The 16,425-nt window shown below is 44.5% G+C and overlaps 1 protein-coding gene across 2 annotated transcripts in view; it reads right to left on the reverse strand.

Moving 5' to 3' along the window:
• The window catches only part of ARHGEF3 (Rho guanine nucleotide exchange factor 3), a 1,464,987-nt gene that overhangs the window by 664,039 nt on the left and 784,523 nt on the right, over window positions 1–16,425 (reverse strand). The gene's annotated exons all lie outside the window — the stretch shown is intronic.

Here is a 16,425-nt window from a genome sequence, read left to right on the forward strand (position 1 = left end):
GATATCTTAGCTAAAGTCCATGAAGAGCATTAGATGTTTATATAGATGCCACCCTGTCTAACTGTTATTTTATTATGCTGAACATTATTGCATTAAGTAATGTAAGACACTGTAAATATACATGAACGCTAATTTAATTCAAATTCCTTTGACAGATGCGCTAAATGTCTGCTGTGCTATTATTTCCAATTGCATGGCACTTTCATAGGTTTATAGCTCATGCAGGTCAATCACTTTAATGCACATCAGTGCCTCCGAAAGGGTCCCATCCTCCTCCATGAAACACAACACCATTATGATGACACGCAGGCTCTGTCATTTCGCGTGTTATTAGATTTCAAATAATTACTGCATACGAGTCTGCAACACCGACTGCGTCAGAATCTTAGTTATGGAGGCAACACTTTCCAGATCTCCGCACATCCGGATTGCATCTAGGAGTAATTATACCCCCAGGGATAGTAAAGTATTGTTTCGACTTGGAAAATGAAGCATGAAAGAAAATCTGTAACCTGATTTGATCGTCGGAAGTAGATGCGTTATTAAAGGAAACCTACAGTCTTCTCCTATTCGCCTCTCGAGTAGGGGTTTCAAGTTTAACATATAGGAGCTGTAGATCAGGATACGAAATAGAGAGCAACATATTGAGGCTCCTCATGTTATGAGTAATCAGAAATATACCCTCAAAGTACAATCGGAGTACAATCACAGATCATAAACCCATATGCATAGTCTGAAAAAGTTTCAGTTTTTGACATAAACCTAACTTCCAACATAAAGGTTACTATGATAGATGCGGGTTATTATGATAGCTTTTATTGGACTAACTGAAAACATTGTGCAGGCGTGGAACAATGCATTAGCTTTCAAAGTCATACAGACTTTTTCTTCAGATGTTGCAGAGTGAAATTATAGGTAAACAAAAACCCACCGGACAGTTCACTCTCAAAGAACAGGAAAAAAAGAGCATTTGAACTTTAATTGGCTGAAGGAACATTGTGCTTGGAAAGTGGGTTTGCAATTGCTGTCTTATAACATGTGAATAAAACACAAATGTACATTTAACAATGACTTGTGTTGAAGTTTTGAGAAAACCTGTATGGACAAAATTGAACATGCCATCTAAGGCGAGAAGCCACGATTAACACAAGTCTCATGAGCACATGAATCACCGTTGCTGAAACCAGCGGACTAATTTTGCCAAGGTATCCCTCACATCCATGTACAGTTAGTAAGTTGAACATGCTAGTTTCATTTTACTTCCCAGAATTGTATGCCTTTTCAGCATCCTGGCTACACCAGAGTGTTGGATTCCCCTGCAGGGAAGAAAAGGTTTGACGCTTTCCTCTTTGCAAAACCTTGAATGCCTCGCCTCCAAATACGGAGATTTACCAAGCTGATCGAAGCATAACAGATTAAAAGTAAATCAACCGTGCAACAGATGCATAACTGCCGATCTGTTCTTGGAATCATACGAGTGAGAATGTTATTGGATCAGGAATTCAGAAATATCCTACCTTATCACTTGGTGCTCCTAACTCACTTGATTGCACTCTAGTTTGGCAGTGACCTTGCAGAAAGTCACTGCAAAACATTTTCTGCATCATTTAGCCTAGAACGGATTAATATGTCTGGTTCTACTTGATTTGATCGAATCACAGCTGGTCAGATCCCTGACACTCCAATAATTGTTTATCGAAATTACATAAAAAGCAATGCATTTTTGGCACAAAAAAGCTTACAACAATTTGGATTTACAGAGCGGAGTACCAGCGTCCTTAACAATGTGTGAGAGGATGTGGATGTAAGACCAGATGATGCAGGGGTGGTTGAAAGATGAACCAGTGATGAGGACAGTATAGCATAATATAGGAATGGGATAGTGGAGGAAGTGCTAAGTTTAGGATGATGGGATTGTCGTAGAGCGGTAGGGAAGAGGAGGGAGTAAGATGTGCCGAACAGTCGGGTGGGGCAAGTCTGTGTATAGTTTTGAAGATGATGAGAACAGGTTTATACTTTGCCCTCTGTCTGAAAGATTAGCAGTCTAACTGACGACGGGCTGGGGAGGTGGTGGTGAAGCGGGGATGGTTGAAGAGTGCACGGACATCAAAGTTGAGGACTTTGTCGAGAGGTGAAAAAACATAGTTGGGAAGGCCATAGAAGAGACAGGCACAATAGTCAGACCAAGAGAGTACTAAAGAGGAGATTAGGTGCGTAGTGGTGTTGAAGGGGAGAATGTTGAGGAGATTAACTCTGTCCGCAGTGGCAGATTTGGAGATAAAGAGCAAGAAGTTGTGAGATGGTTAGAAGACGACACCAGGAGCTCAAGCAGAAGCAGCGTAGGGAAGGTGGTCAGGAGAGATGAATAGAAGAGTGGGAGAGAAAGAGATAGCCTGTTAGCATGTAGAGAATTTCAGTCTTAGTGAATTTGAGCATGAGCAAGTGAGATGCCACCTTTTGATGACGGAGAGACAGTTCGATATTTTGTATCATAGCTCGTCAGATAAGGAGGGAAAGCAGAAGAAGATCTCAGTGTCATCAGCACTTAGTTGATAGGAGAAGCCGTAGGAGGAGATCAACATGCCAAGATCAGTGGTATAGCGAGAGAAGAGAAGCAGACCTAGTGCTGACCCTTGCGTAACACCAACAGTAAGGCGGGTGAGTGGGATGGTAAGGCTGTTCCTAGACACCTGGAGTTGTCTGGGGCAAAATATGAAGCAGATGGGGGGTTTCACCACCATACCCTCCTCCCTACCCCACCCCACTACCGTCTATATGTTGAATGGGGACTCTGTCCACCAGGCCCGCCCAGTGACCAAAGCGGCCTCATTCCTCCCTGACTGCACTCCTCACCCCACCCCATCACCAGTCCCTCTAACCCCATCTAATTCCCACAAATCCTCCATGTCACCAAATCCACTCCCCCATCTTTGAACCTGCTCATCTTCGCCGCACCCTGCTCCTCTGGTTCTGTGCCATGAGCAGTGGCTATAATAAGTGGACCACGCGTTTGCTAATCCTGTGTTCGCTGTGCCCATTAATTTGGCTACCCATATTCAGCTAGGATGTATTTGATGAATCCATGTTCCCAGAATATGGGTAGAATATTATGTCGACCTTCACATTTGTCCAATTCAATCCTGAATTAGGAGGCATCAATGGCACCAACAATCTACCATTATGTCCATGGGCTAGCTAGCCCAGGGCAAAGCTCTTCCTTTGATGGGATGTGGCAAGTATAATTGAAAAGCATTGTAGCTGCACACAATAAAGAAACAATAATCATTAGTAGGATAATCCGCATAAAAATGAAAATACAGTTAAGAAAAAAAACTCAGATTTAAGAAGTAGAATATAACAGCACACTAAAAACCATCTTGACTTTAAATACTCTTTTCATTTCAGGGGTGTGTCTTTGTCCTGTCCAGTGCCATATACATCACTGTCTCATACTTGACAAGAGAATTTGATATTAATACAAGCTGAGACTACTGTATTTGTAATAATAGGAAACACATACTGTTTTTAATTTGATGTTTTAAATTAATAAAAAGATAATAATAAAGAAAATATAAACCATCCTGAATATATACTAAACAATTAAGCATTATAGCAATGACAAGCAAGATATTTGGGAGTGAATGTTTTGGGAAACGATACGGTGGAATGCTTTGGAAATTATTAACTGCTATTATCATGCTAGACGTGGAATCACTTTTAACAGACTGGATGTGCTCTTTGGAGCACTACAGAGAGGTGTGGTGTGGTCAGTCTTTAATGTGCTGTGCAGAGCGGGTCAGCAGGTTGTTCCTTCGTGAGCAGACACATCTCTGGGCAAGCATTTCCCCCTTAACGTAATGTCTTAAAGTATTGTTTTATGCAGTGAGTGTCACCCCATAGACTCGGTTTTGCCAGCTTTGGTCTCTTTAAGGCTTTGGGATTATTCACAAAAACAGAAGTTTAAGGCTGCTATTGTGAGGAATTGCCCTCATGCAAAGGTGTAGAAGCCCTGGTCTTTTTGATTTTTATTAATTATTGACAATGTGTGTGTATTCACATCTCCCTTTTCATAAGGTCCATGCCCAAAGCATAGTGTGTACCTGATTTGTAGCACATGCTCCACCAGTGGCACATAACAGTGAAGAGGGAGTCGGGATCTTGCCACCCCCCACCCCCACTTCCATCAATTTCATGACAAGACGGAAGGCCGGAAAACACTGCAATCACCCTTTCTATTTCGGATGGATCCCAAGTGCAACAATGATCGATAAATATGTTAAGAGGTATCCTCTGAGCCAGCCATACATACCCGGTACGGTATAAATCTATCCATGTGTGGATGAAAAGCCGCAGACCATGGTCAGAGACATCTATATGGACAGCCTGGACTAAAGCACCAAGAAGCCATGTTGCTGACTTCATTAGAGACACCACAACATAGCAGCCTTAGACATGAAGCACACGTGCCATCCACACTTCGTTACACAAACACACACTCGAATACATGAGGAACACGAGCGTACAGTTCTATAGTTAGAGGACAGATACATGTACATACTGTCATTGCTTATATTATTTTTGCCACTAATCAAATGCAGAAACACAGAAACCGCAAGGCACAAGAGATCCTGAGCAAAGCTTGCAGATGCTTTACGCGAAATAACCCTATGGAACTGCAGGAGCACCTATGGGCCCTGGCCGAGCCAAGTGTGACTAACCTATGGAGAATATAGTATAGTGTGCGCAATGTAGAAATCGCATTATAAGGTTTAGGAAAAATACAGCATGCCACAGACCACTGAGCAAGGGACGAATTGAGCTGATTCAGGTTGGACAGAGAGCAAGACGTGTGAGACAGGACCAGCAGCCAAGGTCAAGAGATACGGAAGACATTCCAATCCTCAGACGACAAAGGGAATCAATCCTCATAATTCGGAGATCCGGAGCTCAATTTCATGATCTCCAAACACGTGATACAGCTACGGCAGACAATAGACAGTGATCGGTGGTGAGAAAGGAGAGCCGATCCCAGGCAGCCAGACACAAACTGCAACAAGTATGCAACAAGTGTTGCGCCGAGCAGGAGAATATTCTCAAAAGGCAATGGTGGTGCACACAAGTTACAAGACAGACACATAGTCGTTCCCATCACCTTGAAAAAGTGCACAGTGAGCTGAGAACCTCTTCGGGTCCCAGGCCTGAGGACATCAGCTCTAGCCAATCACAGTTTAGTACCCTAGGGGTGGGTAGCAACGGGCAAGAACCAATGGTAAGGCTGTAACTCTACAACAATGTTATAGTTAGTGTATTGGGGATCGAACAGTTCAGCCACCTGACATGGGAGAGCCAGTAGAATAACATGTATAGGTACTCATATAGGTTACTATGCTCCGGACAGCCAGGCCCACACCGCAATAGGTTTCTGGAGCGAGGCCCAAGTAATGATGGAGCAGTGACGTGTTTGTTAGACAAAAATGGCCTGCGCACCATTTACTGTGTGACATGCTGGAATCTTTCTGATTTCTTACATCGATCCCTGTTGGTTTTGGCTGTAATAAACCGCAGTTTGTACTTGCCGTTGACTGAGTTCTCTGTGTATTCTGGGGGAGGGAGTTGGGCCCTCCAAGTCCGTGAACATCCATTATCACTCTGGCATACCTGGGGGTTCTCCCCAATAACAGGATCAGAGGTCACATGTACCCTCTTGACAGCTTCAGTGACAGCAAGGTCTCTGCAGTACAGGGGTTGCTTTTAAGATATGCACCCCTGTTCCAAAAACTGAATAACTCTGAGGAGACTGTCCCGGTGGCATGTTAAACTGTAAATATAAGCCATACCTGAGCTAGGGTATGGTGGTCAGCATCTCTCATAGTTATCCCAGCCACATTAAATTAATATCACACCTTTTACAGCCCTGTGGGCCCAGTTCCGCTGTGGAAGGGTTATGTGTATTCCTTCCAGACAAGGCTCCCCTTCCCACTGGCAGGAATGTAGCCTTGGCGGGCTGCCTCTCTTTGTTCCTTTGTAAGGGCAGGTAACACCCTTCTCCCAAGGACAGCCACTCCACAAGAAGCTGGCCTGAGGGCAGGAATCCAAGGGCACACCCATTCACAAAGAGTTAGGCCTCCCACTAGGGTGCTGCATTTCTAAAGACTTCGGATTCTATTGAGAAGGGCATGAGGCTAGGTTAGTGCAGCCTAGGAGATATCTGTACAGGTGGGGAAGGATTCTGCCATCTTGTTTCTCTCTGCATCTCTCTCACTCGTTCCTGTCCCTCCACTTCCTGTAGCACAAAGCACTTCTGCTGTGATGTAAGATGGGCAAGGTCCACTCATAGAGCAGGGATTGGGCCCCTAAAGCAGATAACCTGTGGACCTTTACCTTTAAAAGAATGGGTCTCCCACCACTTCTTTGAATCATCTGTGGAGGTCAACTCTGCAAGAGCAGTCCTTTCTAAAGTTCTCGAGTTGTGAGGTGAAGGCAGGTTTTCTAAGGCAGAGGCAAGCACTGTCCCCTAACCATCCCCAGGGACCAGTGGGGGTGAAGTCTGTTGCTGGACCTAAGACCTGCATCTCTGCCAGCCACCCTGTTGCCTAGGACCTTACAGTGTTGCAGGATCCCTGACGTTGTGTGCCAACCTCCCCTGAGTTTGAAAGCCCACCAAAAAGACTAACCTTGGCCTTTGAGACCCTGGAGTGGGAGTCATAACTTCTGAAAGCCCAAACAGAAAAGATCCCTATGTTTTTGATGCTGACCCACTTCGAGCCATGACTTGAACATGTTGACACTGAGCAAACCTCCAGGACCCCGCAAAGATGTCTTCGGCAGTCATTGTTCTCTGAACCTCTATTTGCTATTCGACTCCGTTCACTGCCTCATGGTGCCAGCTGAAGCGCGCCATTGCCTAGGCTCGAATGAGGCAATGACATCCAGTCAGAGTTCGAAGCACCAGCTTTTTAATCGGCGCTCCTGTAAGTTAATCGAACCGACACTCGTGTCACCCGAACAGCGGCATCTGAGACTGGTCATCAAATCAATTGCCTGCGCTTCCTGGTACCAGCTTGACCACTGTCGATCCTAGACCGCCGAACCAAACCTAGTGAAAGCCCGATCCGCAAAGATTGAGTAGATGCTACAAGACAAGCAGCTACCTTCTGTTCGACCCCGACTCAACACCAGCCTGCAGCTAAATCATCATGACGCTGCATCCTTGAACCAAGATGAACCACTAAGAACTTTGCAAAGGTATTATTTACTAATTTCTGCCCCGCTGTTCCATCTTTGGACCCTAGAACCTGGATAGGCCACTTTAATCTTTTTTGCAACCACAATAAGTATCCTTATGAACATGGTGGTCTTTTAATTGCCTTTACTCTCCCTTCTGCATCTTTTCTATCTTTGCATATTCTGTGTTTGTTCCACAGGGGTGAGTTTTACAGTTATTATTGTACATGGTGTGTTTGATTAAAGTATATATTTTATGGAACCTTGATTGGACATTCCTTTATTTTGGACTGTTATACTTTTCTGTTTGGGTTGCTACTGAACCACATTCAGACCCCTCTTGAGCGTATAGACTTCCCACGACCCACATTATCAGGCGAAGGAGGTGTATCTCTTAAATGGGCCTGTTTAACCTTTCTGATTGTGTTGGCTCTTGGTTTGTAGAAGTGTGAGGGCTGAGCGGGCACTTTAGCCTCTACTCATTCTTGTTCTCCTGTAGGGCAGAAGTCAACCTGTCACACCTAGACCACGGGGGACTATCCCTTCCTCTGCACAGCCCTCTTATATCCAGCTCAGTGAGTAAATCTAACAGTAGTTGCCGAATCTTGCCTCCAGAAAGATAACACATCATGGAGTCACCCTGTTCAGGAATACGACATACTGTATGGCTGGCCTTTGCTGATTCATGCAGGTCAATTATATTAATATATTCATTAGGGCCTCATTACGAGTTCAGCAGTGTGGTAAAAAAGCAGGATGTGAATTCTCCACTTTACCTTCAATAATCGGCAGATTTACCACACAGAATTACTAGAGCTCATGGTATGTCTGCTAAAAATAGCCATGGAGTCCTATGGACTCCAAAAATGGTGATTTACACCCACATACCACCACTCATGATCCTGTGGTAATGCAACAGGACCGAGAGGTGGTAACGGTAATGAGGCCTTGATGTTTATTTTAACAATCATTATCTTAAAAAATACGGGATAACAGGTTAAAACCCCTACAAAACAAGAATTAAACTGAAGAAGCACAGAATTAAAACAGCCAACCCTAATTAATAAGAAATATAAAAAACTGGGGTAGGAAGAAGGGCAACTCGAAGCAAATTGAACAAAATAAAATAGCTTTTTCCGACCCACCCCCAAGGAATTTACAGCATAATAACTTCAGCACTATGTGTCCTACGTTCCCGACCAGACAGACCCAGTTTTTTGCCAAATATACAAGTTCACTGAGTTTCCAAACTTGGCAACTCACGCAAGCTATTTTGAACACAAAACAAAATTCCAAGGGGAACCAGTGTAGTGGGGCTACATGAAACATGATCCCCTGTCCTCTTACACACTATTAAATTAGCGGCTACACCAATTGGTGCTTTTTAAACGTTAGACCAGCATAGTATAGCATAGCTGAATCTTTTTAAGTTTGCAGATTCAAATGTTCCATTAAGAATGGTCTAATATTTTTGCTGTACAAATCCCCCTTCCCAGCCACAACCAGCCTGCCCCCAAAGCACAATGAAAGGAGCTTCTTGCAAACGTTTACACATGTGGTTGTCAACTAAGCATATCTTCTTAAAGAAGGCAAAGTCTGTGTTGGGATCCTCCATCAACATGGGCAATCGCCATTGTCCGCACAACTGGGGAAAAGCTATTAGCAGGGATACATGGCTTTCCTTTTTTTTTAAAGGTGTAGCTGATAGTTTGCTGCCTGCGCATTATTCCGAATATGTAATTAATTAAAGGCCAAGAGTCTTAACAGAAACCCTACCGATTTTGCTTGAGGTGCTAATTTCAGGTCAAACGATGACAAAGATAACCTTTCCACATGAAGCAACATCAACTTATTTTTTGTGGGTTGAATTTTAATGAGACTGAGGCCATCCATGCCTCAATTGCAGCTAAGAAATTCACCGGAAAAGGAATCTGCTGAAAATGACACCGCTGAGAATAACTGAGTATCATTAGCGCACTGAGGAACAGAAACCCCTGATGGGCTAGTCTGCAGGAACCCAGCTCCACCTAGAAGATATGTAAGGCCTCATTATGAGTTTGGCAGTATTTCGGCATGTATCCACCGAATTACTGCCAAACTTGATTAGTGTTACATCACTTGATCCTGCTGATTTACCATGGGATTGCAAATTGTGGCAGGGTGGTACAAGTCCCCATTTTAGTAATCCATAGAACTCCATGGAGATTTTAGCGGAATTAACTATAGCAGTGATTCCACCGATTTTTACAGATTTCTGGCAGTAAAGTGGCAGATTCACCTCAAGATTTTTGCTGGAGGTAAATCCTTCACTTCACTGCCTACCTCGTAGTATGGTGGTAGGGTAATGCAGTAATAATGGTGCAGTAACAGAATTGCCTCTGCCCTACCAACATGTTTACCTGCACTGCCATAATTATAATGAAGCCATAATCTTGTCAATGGATTCTCCTGGCAAGGAAGCCATTGATGGCACTGTTATAGGGTAAAACGTTAAGTCTAGCCTGACTTAAACCTCATCATTAAATTGCGAATTTTAAAGGAAGAAAGTGGCATTCCATAATTATTACAACTGTCCAGTCAGAGATGTCTTGGGGTGGTCAGGAAAGGCGCTCATGTTTACGAGGGATCATGGTGTGTGTGCCGTATAAATAACGGGGTGGCGGCAAACTAGGCGTAATGTTCCAATATCATTAGTATCAAAGTGTTGTTCATTATGGATGCAATATGTTACTTTAGCGTTACTGTTTGTCTAGAAATTGATACATATTAGCTTGCATGCGTGTAGAAACTTAAAATGTCAAACCCACCAAATGTAAAAACATGCATGCACATTAATACAAATACATGGGGAATTTGTGAATCACAATACAGTGGGATTTTCACAAATTAATCAAAACATGGTAGTCGAGTGCTGTTTTGCAAAGTGAACTTTGAAACTGGTTCTGTGAGGTTTTAGGAGCCAGGGGGTAGGGGAATAAGAAACTTCACAAACCATTGCGGTCAGCACAGCTGCAGAAAATAGCCATGAGTTTTTATATTACGTTAAGTATCGTAGATAGTAGATGTAATCTCCTGATGCCTGAGAGCGTGACAGAAGGAGTTTTGTTATTTATTTTGGTCAGCAGTAAAACGCCACGTAAGCCAGTGTCTAAGGCTACCCAGGAGTTTCAATTGTGAGATAGAGTGGCAGTTTTGTAGATTGGGAAGTTTCAATGGAACAGTGACCTGTGAATGAGATAGTATTGCTAACTCAAAGAAAAATTATTTACCGAGCCTTCTTCATATAGCTTGAAATATTTACGCAAACCATGTGCAAATTAAAGAAAATGCTGGACGACAGGCATGTCCCAAATGTGACAAAGAAAAGGCTGACATGGTACACATGTTTTGGTCATGCGCAGTAATTGAGCGTTTCTGGGGTGAAGTAGCACAGAAATTAGCAGAAAAGGGGGTCACGATCATCATCGATACAGCCTGTGCCTGCTTGCTGGGAGGGTTCCCCAGATCGCAGAAACTTAAGCATGTTAGTAAATTGAAAGATCTAGCAAATGTGCTCGCAAAAAGAAGGATTGCCATGGGATGGAAGACATGTCACAGGCCACGGGTGGAGGTGTGGTGGAAAGAGTTGCAGAAATGGGCGGAGGCAGAAACCATGGTATGGCAAGAGGCAAGCAGCGTAGGGGGAGACGAGGAGGTGGGAACCCTGATGGCATGGAAATCATTAATAGCGGAATTGTTTGGAATAACACAAGATCTGACAGAATCCACGGAAAGTGAGACCCCCACCGCGTGAGGCAGATACAGAGTGTGTGGAATAAATAGGCTCGTAAGGGGGGGATGGGATGAGGGGAACAGTGACCGAAGTTAAGCAATGAACAATTTAACTGTTGATATATTCACTGCGTGTTTGGTTTGTATTGTTGTTTGGTTTGAATAAATCAATAAAAAAAAATTAAAAAAAAATAAAAATCATGTGCAAATTAAAAGTTAAGGCTAAAAAGCTTATGGCAGTTACTGCTATTAATGAATCGTGTTTCAATACCAATGAGTAACTATGTGCAGACCTCATGACCTACTAAAGACGAATCCTAAGAAGAGGTGTGTTCTACATATGATCTGAAGATGACAAATAAATTAAAACTTGCCAATGGAAACGTAGCAATTGTGAAAAGATGAGGTTGTGTTGAAGAAGTGTTTGTCCAATCATATGTGGAGGTGGATTTTAATAAAGTATCTGGGAGTGTTTTAACTGTTGCAAAATGTATATAAGTGTCACGTGTAGGGCTCACATGGGATTCGGGGTCTGATTCGCAGGAAGATATTTCAGCCTCAGCAGATGGCGTAGTCCGGTCCGGAGTCCTTTTTTTTTAGAAGAGATACGGTCTGTTCCGAGAACTCGCCACAGTGGTTGTGTAAGAAGGCAGACAGCAACCAAGGCGGAGGATTCCCTGCACAGCCTGTGGAGGGGAAAAAGCCAGCGGCAGAAAAAACCCCTAAATTACTTGAATGTGCACAAGGCTGGATGGAAGTCCAAAGATCTTTCAGTTCCGGGAAAAATACAGTCACTGAGGAGCGCTAGAGTAAGCGCCACGAGGAAATAAGGACAAGGGGGTCCGCAGCAGGGGATCCGGTAAATGCAAGGTAACAGGTCCAGCTTCAGTATCCGACAGAAGAAGGCCGGAAAAACAAGTCCTTTCATCCATCCAATTCAGGATAGGCTGCGGTAGGGTGTAAGGGAAAACTGGAGAAGAACCAAAGAAACTAAAACAGAAGCCGTGAAACTAGACGTGATGCAGCAAAGACAAGAATGAGTAGAAACAGAGAAGAGGACCATAAGTATAGAAAAAAGGGAAAGGCAGAATACAGATGAACTCACCCAAACGTTAAGGAAAAAAAGAAAGTAGAAACAAAAGGCTAGAAGGAGCTGTGAAAAAATAGCAGTGAGAAAGTAAGATGCCCCGGAGGAAAAGCAGTCCGAAAATGCCGAGAAAAAGGAGGCGGAGTTACCAGAAAGTGAAAGCCCGAATGCAGGCAGAGAAACAGAGGAAATAAACAGAAAGAAAAAGATGCCGAGAGCAGCACCGCAAAAAGGCGGAAAACTAAGGAACAGGAACAAGGACGCTATAGAAGATAGCATTCCAGTCGGGAGGAAAATACACAGAAGGCACGGGAACCAACGGCACCAGTGTAGCGAAGAACAGGAAACAGTTGCAACGCAAGGAGGGGGCGTGGCTAACCTCAATATGAAGAGCACAGAACGTAACAGCTAGAACGCTGCACAGAGCGCCGTGAAGGGTGTATCAATGGCACTTCCACCGTGTCCAACACTTCCATCGTCCTGTCCTCATGACAGTATGCCCCCTTCTAGGGGCACTTACCCCGGGTTTACCGGGATGAAGGGCATGAAACTGCCGTACACATCTGGGAGCGGAAATACTGGTCACGGGTTCCCAGGAATCTTCAGTCGGAGAGTATCCTTTCCACCGGAAGTACTGAAGTCTGCCTCTGTAATACCTGGAGTCCAGGATCTTGTCTACTTCATAGACTTCTGGGTCAGGTTCCCTGCTCCTTATCTGGAACCTTTTCTTCCGGTGGTGAAGATCAGGGATAAATGACTTCAACAAAGAAGAGTGAAATACTGGGTGGATTTGGCTGAGTTCATGAGGAAGTTTTAGTTGAAAAGCCACTGGATTAATCCGAGCAGTGATAGAATATGGACCTAGATATTTGGGGGCCAATTTTGATGGATGAGTCCATCTGGGTAGGTACTTAGTAGAGAGCCAGACTCTATCTCCGACTTGCCAGTTAGGATCTTGGGTGCGGTGTAGGTCGGCCTGGTGTTTATATCGGGCACGACTTTCTTGTCGATTACTTGCAGCCGTCCTTTGGGTCTTGTGGATGCTTTCCAACAGAGAATCCACCGTTGGTAAGTTTGAAGGTTGGATCTAATCCAGCGGAAAGGATCGGGGATGTTTCCCATAAATGCAGAAGAAGGGTGACATCTTGATGGCTGAGTGTACTGTATTATTATAAGAGAATTCGGCTAAGGGGAGGAGTGACACCCAGTCGTCTTGTTGATCATTGACAAAGCAACGGAGGTACTGCTCCATGGTGGCATTGAGTCGCTCTGTCTGTCCATTCGACTGTGGATGGTATCCAGAGGTGAGAGCCCTTTCAATCCCTAGTAGGTCACATAATGTCTTCCAGAATGTTGAAGTGAATTGTGAGCCTCGGTCAGATAGGATGGTAGTCGGAATACCATGGAGTCTAATTATGTCTCTGAGAAACACCTGCGCCATTTCCGGAGCCGAAGGTACTCCCTTCAGAGGGGTAAAGTGGCCCATCTTGCTGAAGCTGTCAACCGTAACCATAATTGCAGTGTATCCTTGTGATAACGGAAGATCTGTTACAAAATCTGTGGAGACATGTGACCACGGAGTAGTTGGTAGTCTGGGTGGTAGTAGTAGCCCCGCCGGTTTGGAAAAGATTGTCTTACTTCTGGCACAGATAGGACAAGAGCTAACAAATTGTTTGATGTCAGAGAGCATGGATGGCCACCAAAACATCCGTCTGATCAGGTCTGATGTGGCCGCGAAGCCCTTGTGACCTGCGATCCGAGAATTGTGACCCCAATGAAGGACTCGTTCTTGTAGTTTGGCATCGGGTACAAAGAGTCTTCCTTGATGGAACCACATTCCTTCTTTCTTGGTTAGTTTGTTTCTTACCCATCTGGGAAGAGGCTTGAGAGCCTCTACTGGGGCTTCTTTTACTTTCTGAAGAAACTTTGAAAGTGAATGGACAAATTGGACTTCTGGGAACATTCCTTCTCCCTTAAAAGGCGGACTGGTGAAAGAAGAGGGACTCCTAGATAAGCAGTCTGCCAATATGTTCTTGCTACCCGGAAGGTAGGTAATGTAAAAATCATATTGAGCAAAGAAATAAGCCCATCGGGCTTGTCTGGAGTTCGTGCACTCCATTTGCTGTAATACCTTAAGATTGCTGTGGTCTGTACGGATTTCAAATGGGTGTCTTGACCCTTGAAGCAGATGTCTCCATTCCGAGCATGCCTGTTTAATGGCCAGCAGCTCTTTCTCAATTACTGAGTAATTGTACTCACTGGGGTTTAGTGTGCGCGAGAGATAGGCAATAGGGTGTTCCACCCCGTTATGCTCTTGTTTGAGCACCGCCCCCAAAACCCCAGCTGAAGCGTCCGTTTCAACAATGAAGGGTTTTCTTTGATCAGGTTGTTTTAGAATGGGTGCGGAACAAAAGGCTTTCTTCAATCCTTGAAACGCTTGTTCCGCAGTGTGATTCCAACTGAAGGGAACGTCTTTTTTCAGGAGTAGTGATGGGGAGTACTTGTTCAGAGAAGTTGAGAATGAACCTTCTATAAAAGTTGGAGAGACCCAAGAAGGCTTGTACTTCTTTTACAGTGGAAGGAGAGGGCCATTCGAGAATAGCCGTGACCTTCTTCTGATCCATTTCAATGCCCTGTTCGGATAGGATAAATCCTAAATAGGGTAAGAAGACACAGCAATAAGACATTTTTCTGGTTTTGCAAAGAGTTGATGGCGCCTCAATCGCTTCATAACCTCGGTGAGATGTTCCTGATGTTGATGAGGATGACGAGAAAAAACCAAAAGGTCGTCCAAGTAAACAATTACTGAAACAAACAATAAGTCACCAAATAGATGGTCCATAAACCTCTGGAAGGCTGCCGGGGCATTGACTAGACCAAATGGCATAACTCTGTATTCAAACAGTCCAAAAGGAGTACGGAAAGCCGTTTTCCACTCGTCCCCTTTCTTTACCCTTAAGAGGTGATAGGCGCCTCTTAGGTCTAGTTTACTAAACAGGCGTGCCCCTTCGACTGCTTCCAGTATGTCCTTGATCAAAGGCATTGGGTAGCGATCTCTCACAGTGATCTTGTTTAGTCCTCTATAATCGATGCAAGGACGCAGCTCGCTGGTATCCTTCTTGGCGATAAAAAACAAAGAAGCCCCGGCTGGGGATTTAGAAGGCCGGATCAATCCGTTTTGCAGGTTTTGATCTAAATAGGTTCTTAGGGCTTGCTTTTCCGGTATGGTCAAGGAGAACATGCGCCCAAAGGGGACTGATGTCTCCGGTATCAGGTCAATGACACAGTCTTCAGGACGGTGTGGGGGTAGATCCTTAGGTAATCGATCTTCAAATACGTCAGCATACTCCTGAAATACTGAATGGATATGATGGACCTGAAGAGGTTCAGAAGCCACAGAGGGGCACGAGACAGCAACTCTTTTTGTTTGACAACGGAGACAACAATGTTGGACACAAAACTCAGAATCAAATTTTATGGTGTTGAGGGACCAGTTTATCGTTGGATTGTGTCGGCGTAGCCAAGGGATCCCTAGAATTACAGGAAAATGTGCTGCTCTTATAACATCAAATTCGAGGGTTTCCTTGTGATGTGAAATACATACTTGGATGTTGGTAGCTGCTTGTACAATGGGTCCAGAACTCAAGGGGCGTCCGTCTACTCCTTCCACCTTTTGTTTCTCCTCTTTATTCACTAGGCAGATACCTTCTTGTGTGGCCCAGTTTACGTCGAGGAAATTACCAGCTGCTCCGCTGTCAATGAGGGCTAGGGCCTTCTTCTTAGGTTGATCCTTCCACTGCAGAGTGAGTTGTAAAACCATAAGATGTGGATCTTCTCCTGAAGTTTGAGCACAAGGTGAGCCTTCCACAACACCCCGGTAAGCGGCTCCTTCTAAAACCGGGGTCTGTCGTTTCCCCGACGTCGTGGGGGTACCTCTGGGCCGTCCCTAAGAAGGTGGGCGTCTGATGCACAATACATGCAAAGGCCTCTTTCTTTTCTTCTGCTTCTTTCCATGGAGGAAAGGGGACCCCTGGTCGTGCTGATTTGCATTGGTTCTTCCCCTACCCGGTGGGGTGTTTGAGGTGTCGAGGATGGGGGTCCAGGAACTGGGGATATCAGGGATCGACCCTTCCTTTTCTCTGTCTTTCGTTCCATAATACGATAGTCCATTTGAAGGACCAGAGAGAATAACTCAGCTAGCGTAGCAGGTCTAGGAGCCCTTGCCAACTCATCTTTTAGATCTTCATGTAGACCTATTCTGAATGCAGTATATTGCACGGTCTCGGGCCAACCCACTTCAGCTGCCAGTCTCTTAAATGCTGAGATATAGGACATTAGGTCCG

This window comes from Ambystoma mexicanum, chromosome 2p (assembly GCF_040938575.1).
Source record: "Ambystoma mexicanum isolate Mex_15411 chromosome 2p, UKY_AmexF1_1, whole genome shotgun sequence".
Taxonomy (NCBI): Eukaryota; Metazoa; Chordata; class Amphibia; order Caudata; family Ambystomatidae; genus Ambystoma; species Ambystoma mexicanum.